Raw genomic sequence first — 20,638 nt, 5'->3', positions numbered from 1 at the left:
ACCGGCTGCAGATTTCTCTCTGTTCTCGCAGCGTTCAGCCGGAGCTCGTCGCTTCCTCTCAGTCTGTGTCGCTAAACTAGGCCAGAGGAAGCTACTGGGTGCTGCTAATGATTTGATTAACTGGTTTCAGCGCCTCCTGACATACATCTTACAGAGAGTGAGTTTGTCATTCGGGAGGGAGATTGATGTGCCGTGGTCGGCGCCCACCGCCTCCCGCCCCATCCGATCCCTCCCTGGTCTATCTGCTGAGCCCGGCTGGTCCTCCGGGAAGGAGCCTAAGTACTTAGCACCTCCTCGGCTGCCCCGGGGCAGGCTGGGTGGGGGGGGTGTTGAGGGGGCAGCACACCTAAATAGGCTGTAGCATTCCTGAGCACATATATTCTGGAAGCCTGTCAGGAAAAATGGTCAGTTAACCAGTTTTTAGCTAGAAATGTATTTTAATTAGCTAAAAATGATAAATATTTCTTTGTTTTACATCGACGCAGGTGGTTATTTCTGGGTTTTTTTTAGCCAAAATAAAGAAATTTTAAGATTTAAAACACCAAAATTGCTTTTTAAAAAAAACAATACTAATGTGAGACGAGTTGCCACGTTTTCTTTGCCCTCACTAAAGTGGTGTGTTTTTTTTAGGAATTTAAACTAATCCTCTGATTGGCCGTGACAGCAACCGGCCTCCTTTAAGGTGCTTAGCAAGTACAAACATCTGCCTCGGGTCTCACAGAGTCAAACTGGAGTTGGGCAGAAACAATGGGATCACGCCGAGCTCCCTCCGTTAGATGAATGGCGACGTGGCTGGGCTGTGTAAATAGTATTTTAAGTGAGCCGGGTTCGTGATAAGGACAGATCTCTTTATCGGGCCGGGTGGACAGTGAGTAATTGATGGTGGCTGGATGCGCGGGGCCCCGCCGCGGGCGAGCGAGCTGCACAGGGAGCGCTCAGGGGGTCAGGCCCGCTGGCAGAGAAAAATGTGACAGGGAAAAAAAAGCTCAGCGTCCACCTCCTCCTCCAAAAGGACGGCCACTAATCTTCCTGAGAAGAAGAAGAAGAAGAAGAAGTAGGAGGAGGAGGAGAAGACGGCGAGGAGGAGGCAAAAGAAGAAGAATAGGGGGCGGTTCTTTTCTCCTTCTCTGCCTCTGTCTAAATGAGGCCCAGCCCAGGGAGACCAGAAAAAGAGCCCCCTGACATCAGATCTGGATTCCTGCACAGACGAGCAGAGCTGACACTGAGCGCTCATGCTAAGCTCATTGTTAGTGTTTCATCATAAAGTGACCCTTAAAATCAAACTTATTTACAAAAACGTTTTTTCCTTCAAGTCCTCTGAGTGCTCTTTATCCATCCAGATCAGGGATGCCAAACATCTGGCACAGGGGCTACAACCGGCCTGCTTGAGGGCCCACTTCAGCCCACTGGATGGATTTACACAGTGTTAAAATCATAATAATAAATAATCTTCTCTGCTCTTCTTGGAATCACTGAATGTTTTCAGAGAGGTTATTATGCTAAAAGTTAACTCTTTAGCCTCCAAAAGTTGATTCTATTCATCTGGACATAGCGTCCCTTATAAACAGTACATGGCTGGGAGGTCAGTTCCTTGATCATAATTATTTATGATCAAGGCCAGCCCATTGTTCCTTCAGTGGTGCTAGTTTCAGTCAGTATGCAAATGTACTGTTTATAAGGTTGGGGAATCCTGCAGTCAGCTGAGACTGAAGAAGTCACTTGGATGTGTGACGAAACGTTTCTCCCACTGAAAACGCTACGTCCAGATGAACAGAATCAACTTTTGGAGATTTACTTACCTGGATGATTGAGAATGCATCAAGACGTTAACCCTTTAGCCACTTGAGATCAGTTTAGATAGGAAGTAAAATGAGTTTTAGACCGGGCCACGGCACGCAGATTTACGCCAACTCTGGGACCTGCTCTGTAGTTACTCCACCCAAACACTCGTTGGCGGCAGAGTTTCTCTCTTCAAGCCGACCTGAAACGTAACAGAAGAACCAATGAAGAAGTTCCTTCTAGCAGGTAGATGGCCTTCTGATGTAACCCAAAGGGGAGTTGTGTCTCTGACTGGAATTGAACCAGCAACCTTGCACTTGCCAAGTAAATGTGGAAGAACCAGTAGCTGGAAATGCACAGAAGGAAGTATTGGAACTGAACAGACCAATCACAGTCATTGTGGGCAGATTACAGGTGTTTCTGGATCTTTGGGTCACAGCTGCATCACCACACATCGTTTTCCAGAGCTTTACCTGAACTAATATGTCTGTACCGAGGCTTTAAAGCAACATGCTCTGACAGGGAATACAGAGAGATAAACATTAGACAAATTTTGGACAAATTTCAAGTAAAATTGAGACAAATGGAAGAGACAGTTCAATTAAAACTTGGCGTGTTACTAAAAAGAATAAAAGCAACACTAGAACAAAAAGAAAGAAAAGATGAACAAATGACCAACAAAACACCAAAGAACGTGTTTTAAGGAGCCAAGAGCCTCGAATGTACCTGCTGGGCTGAGCTCAGATTAAGCCTGAATGTGTCTGCTCTGACACTCAGGAGCAATGTTCCCTCTAAGCTGCGCACGTGCGCAATTGCGCACTGTTGGCACGGTCTCTGCGCAGAGAAAATCTGCGTTGCGCACACAAAAAAAATTCTAACCTGAATTGAAATTAAAGTAAATATGTGCCAACATCGGTGTTTTAGCTAGCAAAGCGTCGTGGTTGATGTGGAGTGAAGCCACGTTAATGACAACGTGTACAACCTTTGGAGATGTGAGCAGGACAGACGAACAATTGACGGAAAAAGTGTGGACTTTATACCAGTTTTTAAATTGTGTTGATAGGCCACGTAAAACCAGAGTTATGATAAAAAAAAAATGCAATGTTTGGTTTTCTTCCTGAATACTGTCGTTGTTCATATTTACTGCGGGAAGAAACGGTAAAAACGGCGTTTTATAAGGAAAACGCTCGAAAGCGCTCTCCGCCTGTGAGCAGAGACGAAACCAAATCACTCCACCCTTTCCCATTGGTCGAAAAATGTACCATGTCGACCAATCAAAACACGGCATTTAGTTGTTAAGAAACGGGAGGAAGTTTTAGGAGTGACGATGGTGTTTTGAGACGTGAGAGATTTGCAACGTTTAGCGCAAATCTTGTGTAGTTAGTGTGTAGTTAGTGTGTAGTTAGTGTGTAGTGTAGTCAATAGTTTTGTTGTGTGTGTCAGAACAATGAGGCGACTGCTGAATGTTACAGGTGTTACAGGAGTGATACATCTCCTGTTGTCAGGCCTGCAGGTATCAGGCTGTTGTTCTCCTTTATCTCATAGTGGACAGAAATTATTTTTTGGAGTGGCATCAGATTTGATGCAGAACAGCTGATTGTTTTGTAAATATTTTGAAATGTTTGTTTAAAAAAACCGCCTTGGCTGCATTTTTAGGTAAACAGCTGCAAAAACTTTGTTGTCAGAGTTTTATTTTTTTTTTAAAAAAAGAAAGAAAGTTGTGTTTTCAAAATTGGAGTTCAAGTTATTTTTACTTCCAATAGTGTTAACATACTACACAGGTCAATGAACAAGATTTTTTTTTAAATTTTCATTGTAAGTGGGCTAAAGCAGTTAATTAAAAGTAGTCTAACAGAAATGTAAATGCTGTAATTTTATTATTTTAATAAACATGTAACTTGGATGGATTCGACGCTGGCGTGACCACAGTGCACACGTCTAATGTCGCTCACAGTGGTCCACGGGATCGCTCAGGGAGAAAAATTAGAGGGAACATTGCTCAGGAGTGTTTACTTGTTGTGTTTACAGGACTGTTTGCTGATCAGCTGTGAAAAATATCTAGATTTTTCTCAGATTTGTGTCAAAAGACGTGATTTTTAAGCCTTAAATCTGGCTCTATGTGTCCCCTGAGCACGGCCCCTCAGTGCAGTACAGTTTCCAGTAATCACAGTGGCTCTCTGCATTTCCACATGTGAACCCGCTGCGTATACAATCATCGAGGCTAATGGGCTTCCTACACACACACACACACACACACACACACATTTCTGCGGCTCTTTGTAAACATTTAGCTTGATGACTTTCCAAGATGCCCTCGTACCATTTTATCTGAAGTTTCCCTCTGGGGACCGGCTGGTCCGTGGAGCCTCGAGATTAGATGAACTGAAGTAAAAGCAGAATTATTTTTTTTTTCAGATTTCGTCTATTTATAGGCGGGTACAGATTGCTGGATAGAAAAAAAGAAATTCTTCTTTCAGACACTTTTTTTTCCTTGTTAGTTGTTTTCAGACTTGCGAGCAGTCATTAAGGAAACTTGTAAAAACATGGCCTAGATTCACAGGATGAACGGCACCTCACATCTGCTGGGAATCTGGCAAGTCCACACCAAACTTTGGCACTTTTAATGCCTCATACCTCCTCTTTAGGCCATTTCCTGGCACCTTAAAGATGATCAGACATCTCCTGTCTAGTTTCCTTTTAACAGAGAAAACAGTAGATAAAGAGAAACCCAGATTAACACAACCAGAGCTGAGAAAGTGGCGTTTTGGGCTTGAGGATCAAAGTATTTGAGGCTCTCTCGGTCCTGAAAAATACAACCACAGGCTTCAGGCGACGTCTGGAGACACTGAGGTTTTCCTTGCACTGGATCCAAAAACAACAGGCTGCATTCCTGCAGATTTACAACTGTGGGGAGTGAGCGCTTGGGAGCGATGTATGGATGTTTTAGAGGATTAAGCCAATACTCCCCCACCACCACCACCACCTCCTCCTCCTCTATGGTGTCCCTCCTTTCCCCATCTACCAGACTACAAATGAGCTCTCCGCCCCCTCTGAGAGGTGGCCTCAGAGGTTTGGGGGGCAGGTCCCAGGTTTGTCTGGGCTCAGCACACAGACACTTGCATGGGGACCAGCTGCTTTGTCACCATTCAGCTGAAAGAGCTATGACTAAATGTATGTGTCGCCTTCTGTGTTTGGAGTTTGGGAGGTGCAGAAATGTCAAAATTCTCACAAATAAGCCACCAAAATCAGTTTGGTTTGGACCACTGTTGTCATAAAAGATTTTTATGTATATCTGCAGACAATATGATGCTGATTACAGCAAGAAACTGCATGGAAAGAGCAGGAATGGTGGAGGAGGGTTGCAAAGACTGCAGGAGCAGCAGCAGCACCTATAGGCTTGCTGACTCATCATTGCCATAACTTTCAGCACATGCAATCACATGCAAAGTCTGTGCAATCAGGTGAATGCAAACAAATCTGAGTTGATTAAACCTCGCAGAAACACATAAGCTGGGATCCTCCTGACAGGAACACCAATATGAAACAGAGGAGGAGCTTATTGATGCACATATTGGAGAACAGTGAGATGACTTGATGGTAAATCCTGAAAATACTTGATTACAGCTATCGGCTGGACTCATGTCATCCTGGTGGCTTCCAGTGTGACTGCGTAAATACCCCATGCTAAGTATGAGAGCACCATTATTGTCTTGTTGTGCATTTATACTCTGACAGAAACTGTAAATACAGACTGCTAATCCAGCTATTAAATACAGCCTACCTCCACCAAGCTGCTCCTTTCATATGAACGACTGTCATGTCTTTGGTGATTGATCCTGATGCTGAAAGAAATAATAAAACCTTCTTTTGATCAAAGCGGTCCTGAACAAGCTGATGTTGGTGGGTTTTAGACAAATTAGACTTTTTCCAGAAACAGAAACGCTGATTTTAATGAAAACATAAAGACACAAATTCATCTATTTGTTATCTGGTTCGCTGAATGCTACTTAAAAAAATATTTAAATCAGCAAAAGTCTCTGCTACAGTATAGATAACCCAGTTTTTTTCCCCGTGTGCCTCTAAGATTTAAGATCTGAATCATCTGAACTCTCCACTGTCTGTTTCTGACAAAAAAAAATCAGTTCAAGTGCCTCCCACTTTAAGCCAGCTTCCCCCTGATTGGTTGCCACTTCTAAACAGAGGAGGATGGGAGGAGCTTCTGTGTCTGAGGTGACCATATTAGTTATTTCCCCCACTCTGTGAGATCATGCAGAGCCAAGAGTAGAAAAAAATTGTCTGAAACTGAGTGTTTACATCAGTCTCAGGTTTGAGGCTTTGATTCACAGGGATGAACCATTTTTAAGATGAACGTCCACCAGTGGAACAAGTCATCTTCATCAGAACAGCATTCAGTCCAACACAAGTGGGAAGAAACTGAGCTTTTCAAAAGTAAAACTAGATGCTAATTTAATAAAAACTTTCTCAAAGGCAGCTGAGGAAGCCAGGGCTCAGCAGACTCGAGACCTGTAACTCAGTCAGAGCTGCTCCGAAGCTCTAAAGTTGACCACAGATCCCCTCTAAACACAGTGGTGGTAGTGGTGGTGGAAGGGCCATCTTACTGTGTATAAACAGGCCGTAGCGGTGGACTTGCTGATGAAGACCCGGACTTCTTTTCATTACTGCAGGCACATCTGCACGAGTCAGACAGAAAACATGTGGAAATGCTGCTTGTGTGTGTTAGTTTAACTTGTGACCCCCAGTGCAAACAGAGGGATCAGTGTATGTGTCACTGTGGAGGCCATATTTGCAAAGCGATCAGAGCGAGCTGAGTAAACCGCCAAAACAAACAGGTGGAGTAAGACAGCAAGCAGTGATGCTGCAGGCGGGGGAGAGCATACAGCATACAGTTATTAAAAGATCCTCATTATCCAGCAGACCCCAACCCTGCACTCGTGCGCATGTGATTGTTGGCTTTTGAGAAATATGTCCTCGAGTCTTAGCGTTTCAAAAACGATCAAAATGATTTGAATAGTTTCCAGAAAAGCTTTCAGTGTTTCTCTGAAACATGAGGCAGGAGGAACATGCCTCTGCAGCTTCACCAGGTCATTAAATGTTAAATCTTTATGTTTGAAACTCTGTGATTCTGACATTTTTGAGGGCACGGCAGAAACTTGTCTGCGTCCACTGCAGGAGCCTCCTCCGGGTAACAGGAGCCACTGGCATGTGTTTATATGCCACTGCTGCAGGACTTTAACTGTCGTCTTCTCTTTGCTTCATTTTGTGTTTGAGGTCTTTCAGATGGCTGAGGCTGGTGGTTGGAGGTCTCTTTCTTCACTCCTGCTCACAGCAGATCATCTGACTGTCAGAGGGTCTCTCTGTTATACTGAGGGCTGTTTGTGCTCCTGTTTAAGTTTATTTCAGACAGCTTTGATGTGAACTGGTGTATATATGAATTGAAGTTTGAGGCTCTCGATTCTTCTCCCTGGATTTTAACAGGAGGAAGCTTGAGCTGTGGTCAGGTAATCTTATATTCAAGAAAATATTTACATCCAAAGTGCTGACTTTAACCCTTTGTCACAAAAGTATTATACATACCAATCAAGTATTATACCTTGATTGGTATGCATTTAGTTTATACCAACCATATTGTTCATAACGATTAATTATCTTAAAAAAAAACCCTTTTTTTATATTTTAGCTGCATGTTATTCAGAATTGCTTCATGAATATAAATCTAAAAATCACTCCTTCCTCTGTGCAGAACACTGTGCAGCCTCATTTCTGACATAAGTCTGAACCTACCACCTCCTGAAGGTGAAAGGCATGTGTTCTCACCATGTTGTTCATGCACTGGATTATTTTTACCTCCTTAAATCACTTCAGCTGTGACCAAACAAGCTGTTATACTAGTTACAATTGCTTATATTGTAATACAGTCATTAACTATAGCGGAAGGTTTCACAGCCGAATGTCTCCCCTCGTTTCTGTCGAGGCCTGAGAGGAGATGACGGGGCAACGCTCGGGGTCAGACTGCTCATGTGCTGCTGATCTGACCTAGCTTTAAATCAGCCTGCTCCCACAGGTCCAATAAACTCATGTAGCAACTGTTAGCTGCTGCTGGTGCTTTAAATCTTTAGCAGAGAGTCTGATTCTAAACTAAAACCCATAAAAATTAAATGTGCTTTGGTTAGAGTGGTGTAAAGAACCATGCAAATACCGGAACAGTGACTGTAGGAAAGCAGAGGGGATTGGAGACGTTGCAGATGCAGAACATTTTCCTCCCCTTCTTCCCCTCCCTGCCAGCTGATGGAAATCCCCAGACCTCTTTCCCTCCAAAACAAACACCAACCGCATAAAGTAAACCTTAAAACACCCTCCACATGTCCTCACATCAGCTCGTCTCAGGTCAGGTCTTATGGAGACGACAGCGCCCTGAAACCTTTACCTGCCCACAAATGTGGACTGCTACCCTTGCTGTCTATCAGCAAAAATCCAATTATTCCACGTTATTCCAGGCTAAAGCTAAGCATGTTTTCCATGTTAGTGAAGGCCTGACATGTCAGGTTGACAGAGTGTAGTGATGGGCCTACAGCCACAACCTCCGTCCTGTGAGGCAGCCGCCGACTGAGCTCCAGCGCTCTTTACACAGTTACTGTGAAATGAGAAGAGGCACGCTAATTGCCTTGTAAGTATTGCAGAAAGCAGCTGGAGATTAGCAATAACAGCTAATTAGCAGGGCTGCACAGAAAATCAAAGCTCGCACATGAGGATAAACACACGGTCTGGTGTTTGCCCGCCGATTATAAATCTTTATGAAGCACCGGCTTGTCACGTTCATGGATTTTTAAAGCTCCGGTCTGAGAGACAGCGAGTCGGCTCGCGTTTCACAAACTTTCCCCTCTTAGCACCAGCGCTCGGCTGCAAAGCCGGCGGCCCATGGCGACCGTTAAAAAACACGCCACAGATGACGCGGCTCTCCGCTCAACACTGAGGAATATTTTCCCTCGTAAACGCGCTGAAGTAAGTGGTTTACACGCTGAAAGCCCATGAAAGTGATTAGAGCCTCATTAAGAGGCCTTTTTGTTGGAGTCGGACATCAGTTCTAACACTCTGAAATGACTCTTTAAAGGATCATGTTCAAAAAGACGTGGACAGACAGGATGGTCTCAATGAACAGGCACAGGCTGCCCGAACATGAAGTTGTAGAAGTTGTAGGGCTGCAAAGGTCCCCGCCAACGGAAATATGCAGAGGACACTGGTGGGGGTTGTAGAGGTAGGATGTAAAAGTCTTCAAGATCTTTTCAAACCGGAGAAACTGAGAGACACGTGATTCTCTTACAAGACTTCCAGACCCCAAAATCACCTGGTTTTATGATCTAAATGCAACTGGGACCATAAAATTCATCAGCAAACACTTTTCTGAGGTCATAAATTGAGTGAGAAGTTTGGAAGTTTCCTGATAGACTTCTAGAGGACTCGACCCCATCGAGCTATTAGAATGAAGGTTCAGATGCTGATTAAATATAACACTTACTAGTTTTTTGGATCCATTCTCATCCTGAAGATGCAGTTGGTGCGTCAGCCGTAGCAATATTGGCCACCGAGAGTTTTAGAGACCTAAAGGAGGGGTCACACATGATGTAATTGGCTTTCTACTCACTGGTTTGGTTTAGTTACTAAATACTGCTTTGTTACGTTTAGGAAAACACTGTATTTTGTGGTAAAATGCAACCGTTAGTACTGCATTAGCCATGTCCTGCTTTGAAGCCTTGACTTTAACCTTGTGGCCGTCAAGATATTGTTCTTTTAGAGCCAATAGTGCAACGGTACGCCCCACTCTAAAGCTAGCCCTGCTTCATCCTCCATTCTGACACTAATGAAAGTGTAATTTACAAAATGAACATTATGTTTTCTTTAAGAAGACTTTAAACCAGTGACTAAGTTCATAAATTCATCTGAAAAGTGTTTACTGAGCTAGGAGATCAGACGAGCATTGGGTAATAGTCTTTGTCATAGTCTTTAATATGGGACACTGGAAAAAACACAGGTTTACGACATCTCGTCATTGAATCCTGGTGATATTCTGCATTTCTGCTGTTGTCAATAAATCCTGTGATTAGACTTTCCCAAAGCGTACTGGTTCATTCTGGTTAAAGAGCGTTGTGTCATCACTCAGGGGTTTATGACTATCAGTCTGAAGCCCTGAACTTTTGATCTATTTAAATGGAAAGTGGCCAGATATGAAGGAGATACTGGAATTAGTAATCCATAATAAGTAGTAAGTTTATAGTAGTCATATAGCAAAGTGTGACTGTAATTCAGTATAACTGGGATACTATATTTTTGCCAGGAAATCTAGACTGCACTGTTTTAAATCCATAGTGACAGATTAGATTGGTTTATGGCACTTCAGACCCAGACCAAAGGAGTTACATCCATTTTATTTACATCCATTTTTATTTCATTTCCTACAGACTAATATTACATTTATCAATCTTTCATAAAAACATCTGAGTGAGCGAGCAGGAACACCTGCCCATCACAGGATAAACACTCCTTAAAGCCTCTGTTTTTTCTGTAAATGGGATTATTTCTCAGTAACGCCTTTTTCTTTCCTTCTTTTATGAAGCTTTAATCTACTTACTGAAGTGAAGCAGTGGAGGAGTGAAGGTGAAAGGGTTACTCGTATTTGTTAACCACCTGTATGGAAAAAGCATTAACAGACGGAGAAAATTTACCAAAATCACGCCTGCTAAGACAACCTTTATTAGCTCTGTGAGCCCATCATCACTCATAGATCGCCCTGATTGATCCTCCTGGCAGAGCAAAGCTCGGGGACTTACAGAGCAATCTGAGAGACGGAGGGGAAGCCCGTGATTAGGAAACGAGAGCTCGGCTGAGGGGATTGGAGAGTGGGGAGGCCTCTTTGTGAACGTGGGCGGGAGGCTGCCTGCAGTGGTTTCGTGTCAGCCCTCGCGGTCACTTAGGCTTGTGTTTCCTCCCGAGCTGGCGGTGCTTTCAGGAGGAGCCGTGATCCAGTTTCCCCGTCAGTAAGAAACATGCCATTACACCCACCCTGCTGTTTCCCTGCGCTCCAGGAGCCGGAGGTGGGAGCAGATTAACTCCTGAATGACAAACTGTTTGGATTTAACTCCTCTTCTCTCCTGTAGTGATCACACAGAAATTAAATGTTAAAACTCAGCTTCACCGTTCTCCACGTCTACAGGTTCAGTAACTGTCAACGTCTTCACATCCGTCACATGTGATGCTAAATGCTAGCACATACTTAATGACCATTAATCAAATGAATGAATTTTTGGTCTAATAATTTATTTTTTTCAAAATTTGGTCATTTGGTTTTTTTGGGGGTTTTTTTTGGATGTTTTTGTCTTGCTAAAGATGAACTGATTTATATATATGAAAAAAAAACAACAATATGGGTATTGGTTAAATATTGGCCTAGTTGACTGATATTTGTACACCCACCATCCAATGTTCCCTCTAATTTTTCATGTGTCTGAGCGAACACACAAACTCCCTGAGCGGTCCCTTGGACCACTGTGAGCGACATCAGACGTCTGCACTGTGGTCACGCCGGCATCGAATCCATCCAAGTTACACGGTTTATTAAAATAATCAAATTACAGCATTTACATTTATGTTAGAGTACTTTTAATTAACTGCTTTAGCCCACTTACAATGAACATTTAAAAAAATCTTGTTCATGACCTGTGTAGTATGTTAACACTATTGGAAGTAAAAATAACTTGAACTCCAATTTTGAAAACACAACTTTCATTCTTTTTTTTTTCATAAAACTCTGACTTGTATTATGAATCTGTGGTCTGGGAGAGAGTCCTGTAACTCTCTCCCTGCAAAATACAGTATATAATGACCAATGTTGGGCAATTAATTATATAGTTACTTCTTCAAAAAAGTAACTCAGTTTTGCAAACAACAAAGTTTTTTGCAGCTCTTTACCTAAAAATGCAGCCAAGGCGGTTTTTTAAACAAACATTTCAAACTATTTACAGAACAATCAGCTGTTCTGCATCAAATTTGATGCCACACAAATTATTTGTGCCACTCCAAAAAATAATTTCTATCCACTATGAGATAAAGAAGAACAACAGCCTGATACCTGCAGGCCTGACAACAGGAGATGTATCACTCCTGTAACACCTGTAACATTCAGCAGTCGCCTCATTGTTCTGACACACACAACAAAACTATTGACTACACTACACACTAACTACACACTAACTACACAAGATTTGCGCTAAACGTTGCAAATGTCTCACATCTCAAAACACCATCGTCACTCCTAAAACTTCCTCCCGTTTCTTAACAACTAAATGCCATGTTTTGATTGGTCGACATGGTACATTTTTCGACCAATGGGAAAGGGTGGAGTGTTTTGGTTTCGTCTCTGCTCACAGGTGGAGAGCGCTTTCGAGCGTTTTCCTTATAAAACGCCGTTTTTACCGTTTCTTCCCGCAGTAAATATGAACAACGATAGTATTCAGGAAGAAAACCAAACATTGCATATATTTTTATCATAACTCTGGTTTTATGTGGCCTATCAACACAATTTAAAAAACTGGTATAAAGTCCACACTTTTTCCGTCAATTGTTCGTCTGTCCTGCTCACATCTCCAAAGGTTGTACACGTTGTCATTAACGTGGCTTCACTCCACATCAGTCATGCCGCTTTGCTAGCTAAAACACCGGTGTCGGCGCATATTTACTTTAATTTCAATTCAGGTTAGAAATTTTTTTTGTGTGCGCAACGCAGATTTTCTCTGCGCAGAGACCGTGCCGCACGTGCGCAGCTTAGAGGGAACATTGCCATCATCCTCCTCTTTTAGTGAGAAGGTTAAAAAATTCAGCAGGGTTTTGTTGGGTTCTCTGTTTGTTTGGCAGGATTACTCAAAAAGTGAATCAACTTGTGATTAACTTCTGGAGGATTTGTTGGAAGGACACTGTATTGAGATCGGATAAATCGGCCCACTTTACTGATATCTGTCAAATATCAGCAGACATCATGAAAGATATTCTAGCAGCTAATCTCTGATCTTTAGCATGAATTTGTTTGTCGTCTACAGGCTCAGATGCTGCTCATAAACTATGGTACTCTGCCTGTTCACCGGTCTTTTATTTTAGCTCCCTTTTGCTTCCCTACACTCCTGGAGCTGGAGGTGGGAGCAGATTGACCCCTGAATGACAAATTGTTATGATTGAACTCCTCTCCTGTAGTGATCACACAGAAATTGAATGTTAAAGCTCAGCTTCACCGCCCTCCACTTTTACAGATTAAATAAACTTAAACCTCTTCACATCCACCAAGTGTAATACTAGACCTTAGCTGACACTAATGACAGTGTTTTGAGGTCAATCTCATCAAAATTGATATAAAAGGTGAAGTTTGTATCCCTCTCCTGTATCTGTTTTTTCTGGCTCCAATTTATTCAGGAAGCTTTTTTTTTTGGACTAATTGTTGTCCTGATGTGCTTTGTCTTCTCACCATTGGTGGTGTTTTCTCAAGCTAATTAGCCACCAAACCAGGCCAAACTGGGCCTGAAATAAGGTCAGGAAATATGCAGATAAGAGCTCTTTCCCAATAAGTCCAAACATGAGTCATTAGTCTGGACTTTTAAGATGAATCACTGCGATGATTTATCTTTTTTTTTGTCTGCATATGCTTTAAAGAGGAGCTATTTTTTGGTCTGAAATGGTGCACTTGATCCCTCCACTTCCCGTGCTTTTGTCCCGTTACGATTCGCTGAGGCAGGTCGAGATGAGGTGCGAGTCAGCGTTTAATTGTGCTCTCATTGTGTGAGGCGGCCTCTTCTTCTTCTCCTCCTCTAAGCTAGGCACTTTATCTTTACACACTGCTCTGCTCGCTGGGCTTTGTGGTGCACGCCGCTCCCATTCAGCAGGGTGAATCGTGCAGGTCAGAGGTCGCCCACTGGGGATGAGATGGAGGGGGAGAGGCCTGATGCAGATCAATAGTACACTCTGCTGAGGAGCTCGATGTATTGTTACTGCAGCTGTTTGAGTGCATCCAGTAGATTCAGTTATTAAAGAACGGTGGGATCATTGTTCTGATAGAGGAAGGTCACAGGTTTGATTCCCATCCTAGGTACTAATTTAGCTGGGTGTTTAGCCAATAGACATGGCTGAAGGAGCATTTCCAGCTATGGAAAGTACAATTACTACAATTTCACAGCTTTTAAAAAATGACAAATTATGGAAGAATACAGCTGTCAAAAAGTAAAATAAAACACTCAATGAAAATATACATTAAACATCACCCATTGTGCTCAAAATGTGACAAAAATTGAAATTTATGTCACATTTGAAATGCTTTAATGTGCTTCATGACTTACTTTAAATGACATCCTCCACAGTGGCATTCTGAAGGTGTTCAACAGAAATAAAGTTTAGGAAAATAAAAACTGGGCAATAAAAAAACAACAAATAAAACAAGTAAGTAAATAAAAATAAATGAATCATGTATTAAAAAATAATAAAGATACGGAACTAAATCTTTCTTACTCTTAAGAAATATTGAATAAATATAAGAATATATACATAAAAACTGAGGTAAAAGGGAAAGTAATTAAAAACAAGAATCTAAAAAGCCAACCAAATTAAATTAAAAAAAATTATGTATTGTTCATTTTATTTTAGATTTTGATGTACTGATATAATGACCAAGTATCGGTGATGGATAAATATCGGCTTTGTTGACTGATATCTGTATACCTTTCATCCTCCTCTAAAATCAGCAGTGGTTTGGTTTGTTACTCCGGTTGTTTTGCCGGGTTATTCAAAAAGCGAGCCAACTTGGAACTGATCAGTTACTACAGGACTATTTGTTACTGCATCACTATTGGCCTGGTTTACTTACATCTGTCAGCAAACATGATGAGTTTTACCAGTGATTTTATCTGCTTGTTGCACATCAACTTTAAGAGCTGAACTCTGATCTTTAGCATGAATTTGTTAGGTTTGTGCACCCACCATCCACCCCGACCTCCTCCTGCAGACTTACATAATGCTCATAAATTCATGTAATTTAGCATTACTGCACCTGCTCAAAGTTTTAGTTGCTAATGACAAGACGATAACTGTGATGAATAACCAAAAAAATAAAAAGCACAAAGATGAGATTTAGCCATTTTTGACTATCATGAACTCTGATTTCTGACTCTGAGCTCCGCTAGGTGATGCAGAGATTCAGGGCAGGTTAGAGAAAAGCAGTTTTGCCTTTCTCAGCTGGAGATTCGTGACTTTTATTCCTCCTAAAATCTATCCAGAACAAATGTTTAATCAACTTCTCTTCATTCCCCATAAAATCCAACCTTCCCTCTCATTCTTCTGTGATCCAGCAGCTGTCTTTACTCACAGACAAATAGCTTCATGACAGCGGGGATTTGCGCTGGCATGCAACCTAACTGCAGACACAATAAAGCTGCTTCTGGTAGCTTCTCTTCTTCTTCTTCTTCTTCGTCTTCTTTTTCTTCTTCATTGTATCACATCTGTAGGTCAAAGCATATCAGATTATCCAATGAGGTCAAAGTTCTGACTGATACACATCAAATTTCTGCAGATTTAAAAAACTGTGACCTTACAGAAGGACCTGGGGCTTCTTCATGCAACGGTTTCTTTGAATTCCCATCATAAAAGTTACGTTTAGATCCACTATTTAGGTAAAAAGGTCAGAGGGATCCGCTCTGAAGCAGGACTTAAGTAACACTGGGATTAACCCTGAGTTATGAATGAATTTTCAGTTTAGTGGAATCACCTGCTTCGAAATTTCCTGGAAGCTGTTCTCCTCAAAAATTTCACCCCAGTCTTTGAGCTGGTTTGGGTTATTGGCAGAAATCTTCAAAGCTTTAAAGGCCCGTGGGTTTTTAAGATGTATGAGATGTGGGATATGTTAAATGAAGAACATTTTGGGAATGTTTTCAGCTGCAGCAACAGGCAGTTTGATTTGGGGAAGCGTGCTTGAGAAACTACATGTAGATGGCTGAGCTTTAGCAAGTTTCAGAGGCGATATAAACCGATGAAAAATGACCCAAAATGTTAACATCAGCCCACCTCCCTTTGAGCCATAAATCCAGGCTGATTTGTGCTGTAAAGCCAGAGCGAAGAGAAGGAGACAGTGAATGCAGGCGGGTCCTCCTGAATGAGAGCCGCTCGGGTCTCACAGGGTGTAATTCTCCCCCTGTTTGAAGCTTCGTGGCAAAGTTTGTGAAACGCTTTGCTTCGTTTTGCTCGATTACAAGCCGAGCGGGCCTTCTAAACTAAACTCGAGTCAGGGACTTGTTTATGGTGGGAGATTTTCTAACGTGTCATCGAGCTGTGGACGTCTGGGTCCTGTAATTTTCAGCTCTGCATTGTAATTCCCCCTCTGTGTGTTCAAGACACTGATCAGAGGGGATGTTGTTGGAGTTTGTGTGAATCCAAACTTCCTGACCTGCAGCGTTTGCACTGAGTGTGTGTGGCTCCTGAAGTAGTGGGAAAGTGTTAATCAGGATTAGAAAGTCAGCTCCCTGCAGCTTTGTCTCCTTTTCTTGACTCTTTTCTCCCACAAGCTGCTGTTTAACACAGAAAGGAAGGATGAAAGGAGAGCTTGAAGTGTCTAAAGAGGGTTTTTGTGAGGAGTGTCAAGAGTAAGAAAACAGAGGTCACACAGTGGTGGTGAGTGGAACAATCTGACTGCATCATTCTTCTTCTGTAGCATCAGTGTATAGATAAAAGTTTTACATTAGAGGTTCTCTGTTTAATACAGAGCTGAGCACATATAGCCACTCATGCTGGATAAAGTTTGTGGTGATTAAACAAGACGGGGACCTCCAGGCTGAAAAGGAAAAAACTGCGGTTCCTCTAAACACCACTAGAGGCTCCAAAGGTGAGTCAGTCCACCATAGAGTCCATGGTAAAATGTTCATAAGTAGAAATATTCAGGCTTAAAATTTGTATGATTAGGAGCTCCTACTTGACTGCTACATTTCCAAGTTACTAAACTGGACCCCTGGAACACAATTAGCAAGGCTAGTACTAGCTACCTTGCCCTTTTGAAGTTGGCCAATCAGAAAACTTGGACTTTTTAGTGAGTATAAATTAACTGACCTTACAGAGATTGGAGCTAAAATAGCTTGTTTTTAGACAAAAGATTCATCAGAAGTAAATTTTGAAAAATATCGATTCCAGGCAATGGATTTAGTCTGCTAATTAAGCTAGCTAGCATTAGCTGTTAACTTAGCACTGCACCAACTTGTCCAAATATGGTCACTTCTGGCTGAACTGACCTATTATGGCAAAAGTTCTAATATTATGACTCCAAAATGAGTCCAAAAACTGATGTGTGGCATCACAGTTTTTTATATACAGTCTGTGATCGCAGCAGTTATTGCTTTGCTTCTTGCAGCTGTTTCTAGGCCACCTTCTTGTCCAAACATGGTCATTTCTGGTCCCAACAACCAACATGTTAAAGACCAGAAGTCCAGGCTTCAAAATGGAAGTCTGCAAACAAATGGGTGATGTCACAGTTACTCCGTCCATCTTTCATATACAGACTACGATGTGACCATGAGCCCTGGTGTCTATGCTGAGGCATTTTCTTGTTTTAGATCAGACTTCTGATTTCTTCAGATTTCCCGTTGTAGTCAGAAATTTAAACCAAAACTTCTTCTGCCCTGTCCGCGCCTGCTGGAGGGTGTTCATTGGAGCCAGGCAGCTCCTGGCTCATCTTTATAGGCCTGATGAAGTCAGCCAGGGGCCTGCTCTCCATCACATGCAGCAGCACAATGTCAAACAAATAAAGTCGGTTCAGAGAGTGGAGCCAGGGGAGCGGCTGGGTCAAAAAATAGAGACAACACTGCTTCAGCAGATTGTGTCAGACGTGCAGCAGAGCGTTTATCAACACGGGAGGTGGACGGGTGCTGACGCCACAGGACGGAGGCTCCATCTATTCTGGTAGATCGAGCCGGAGGTCCGGGGCCTCCTTGGAGAGCAGTGTGAAGACAGAGAAGACGTCTTCTGCTTCCACCTGCGAGACATTCATCATCACAGGCGCATCACTCAAAAGATTCCCCCGTGCTGCCTTCCTCTCATTGTTCACCAACATCTGTACCTGCAGAGGCCTCCGCCTCATTAAGACGCCAGCACAACAACCTTACAGAGCTAATGTGCGCTCAGGTGTTATTCTTAGCTCAGGTTTGTTCCCCTCTCACCCTCCATACTCATTTTCGGAGAGGAACTAGGTCTTTGTTTAATTTACAGATGGCCCATTGGAGTCATTTCCCCCTCAGCTGCTCCACCAGTCCGGGGTGAGGCATAATCCCAGGCGCCCCCCTAGCGAGGGTGCCGGCGGGGTAATATGGATGTTAGCTGGGGAGCATGGTGACAGCCCCAGAAGCGACAATTTAATTCATTGTATTTTAATTATCGCTCTCATTCAGCAGCTCCGAGGCCTCTCTGTGGCTCCTCTCGACAGCAGGCCTTTATCACCAGCCCGTCGCACCACATAATAAACTTTTGCTTTCAGGTAATTACTTAATCTGGACAAACCTGTGTGTTAAGCAGTGCTATTAAGCGAGGGGGTGATAAATCAGGCGCGCAGTGGAGGTGGCTGATTACTCGACGGTGCAATCAGTCTTTGAACCCTCGCCGTCTTTTAAGTACCTAAATTACACAAACAGCATGCTAACAACGTGCTGCTTGTAGGACGGCCCCGTCAGCCCCCGCCGCCTGCCTCGTTTGGTTAATGCCTGCCGCCGCGCCCTCACCTTCAGCCCGTTGATGCATGGAGGTTATTAGCACATGGCCTGAGCCCAGCTGTCCAGGGCTGATAAGTAACTCTGTCCCTCGTGGCCTCCATGCTCCACACAGTCCTGCATGGAGGGATTGGTGGTGGTCTGCCTGCGGTTGAATACACTGATATGCAGCAGGGTGACCACAGGATATGCCAAAAACTTCTTAAAACTCTATTTTTTCAGTTAAATTTAGTTATAAAAGAGAAAAAATAAATTATTTAATAGACAAAAGTATGTGAGCATCAGTGAAAATATGAGGAAACCAACCCCAAACCATCCCTCAATGTCATTATTTTACATTAATTGGCTAATCATGACTGACTTATGGTCAGAAGCAGTGAATGACCTGCGAGACCCCCAGGTTAAGAGTTCTTCAGGACTGCTAGAAGAAGATAATCGCTGCAAAAATCAAAAAGTTTGTTTTCTGGTCCGGGTCAATCAGAATAGCATTTTGTTTTCATGGCAGCAGCGAAAAGCTAACTTTGAGGCCAAAACCAACTCCTTCTTCTATGTGAAGTCCTTTACAGTTGTTGAAGATTTACAGATTGTTGGCTCAATGCAGCATCAATTTTTTATTCCAGTTTGAGAAATTTCCCCAGTGAAACATAAAGTGAGAGGGCATCAGAGACGGTGTTAAAATACATTGGAAACAGACAGACATGTTTGAAGGCCTGACTCATTCCCTCTGTGGTAAACTTCTTGTACCTTGCAAAAATACTAATAAATTTCTGCTCCTGTAGAGCAGGACTTGCTTATCGTCAAGCTTCTGTAAAGTTATGTGATGTTTATACTGAATGGCATTTTTATGGCTGCAGTTTGGGTTCATTTGTCCAGGTTTCGAGATTTTTGCCAAGTCTGTCATGTCTGTAGTCATTCCAACACAATGGAGGTGCCTGTGATGGAAAGTCCCAAACCACCCCCAACTACCACAACCATCAGCTTTGTTCATGAGGACTATGTGTCTGGTAGACAGTAGCTCCAGTTTCACTATTTCTCTAAACATGTGTTGTTTCCATTGAGTTGAGATGGAGGCAGAAACCTCAGAGTTGGATTTTATTTAGCATTTGAGGTAATTGTCATTTTTGTGGCGTTTCTAGTGATTTTTTTTGTCTTAGTGGAGCTTCAAAAAGTTACTGACTGGATTAACAGGTGTTCTGAATTCCCGTTCCCATAGACTTCCAATATTAAAATGTCCCTTTACAGCAGAAATAAGCATGCTTACAGGCTATTTTATGTCTGTAAACATTACATTAGCATGTCTACATACAACTGTGTAGGGGGTGAACTATTTCTAATCTTTATCTGTTTAATTGTATTCTGACCTAAAGTTTAAAATATTAGGGCCATGGCTTCTTTGACAGGTGAATGGCGACACAAGCAGGTACCGATTTCAGCTAAGTTAACTTACTAAACTGGATGTCTGGCCCATTTTTTAATGGTTTATAGAACTTGGTAACAGATAGAATCACATCATCAACATGTAGTGATGGTTTATGCTTAATCCAATCTTTAATCTGGCCCTTTTGGATAGACTCATGTATCTAAACTTTATTAAACCTAAATGTATGCTGTTGCAAATGGCCTGGTAAAGTTACTGGTCCATGCTGTTGTCCAAATACAGCCACTAAGGGTTCTAAAAAAGCAAGGTGGTAATGACCAAAAAGCACAGTCAAGGATTTACAACAAAGCTATATCCTCCTATATAGCTATATCCTATTGATCCTACATCTTTATGTAAAGCCCATTTAAAGTGGAGACATTTTATGTGTTTGTTGCCAAAATGAGTCAGTTGACGTTAATTCCCACCAATTTCAATTAGACATGCTGCCAGTCCAAGCAGTATGAATTCAATACAATTTTGACCAGCCAGAAACTCTGAAGTCAGAATACTTTAGACAGAATGCTCAGTGAATCTTTCCTACAGCACTGGTGATGGTCACGCACTACTTAAGGCTGCACTTAATGGACCTTTGTGTCATAACGATGAGACGTCAGACTTGGCGGACTGTTCTACAACAAAAGATTTCTTTATT

General features: G+C 42.4%; 1 protein-coding gene across 3 annotated transcripts in view; it reads left to right on the top strand.

Annotated features, from left to right (window-relative positions):
• Positions 1-20,638, top strand: part of LOC116320508 (zinc finger protein GLI2-like) — a 94,823-nt gene that overhangs the window by 22,550 nt on the left and 51,635 nt on the right. The window contains exons 1-2 of one of the 3 annotated variants that reach the window (XM_039606245.1): positions 16,461-16,488; positions 16,580-16,699. The exons of the other annotated variants lie outside the window; for them this stretch is intronic. The gene's annotated coding sequence lies outside the window, so the exon portion shown is untranslated. Of the gene's footprint in view, positions 1-16,460; positions 16,489-16,579; positions 16,700-20,638 lie in introns of those variants that run through there. 3 annotated transcript variants of the gene reach the window in all.

Source organism: Oreochromis aureus, linkage group 23 (genome assembly GCF_013358895.1).
Source record: "Oreochromis aureus strain Israel breed Guangdong linkage group 23, ZZ_aureus, whole genome shotgun sequence".
Classification (NCBI taxonomy): Eukaryota; Metazoa; Chordata; class Actinopteri; order Cichliformes; family Cichlidae; genus Oreochromis; species Oreochromis aureus.
This window is presented reverse-complemented; position numbering and strand designations above follow the sequence as displayed.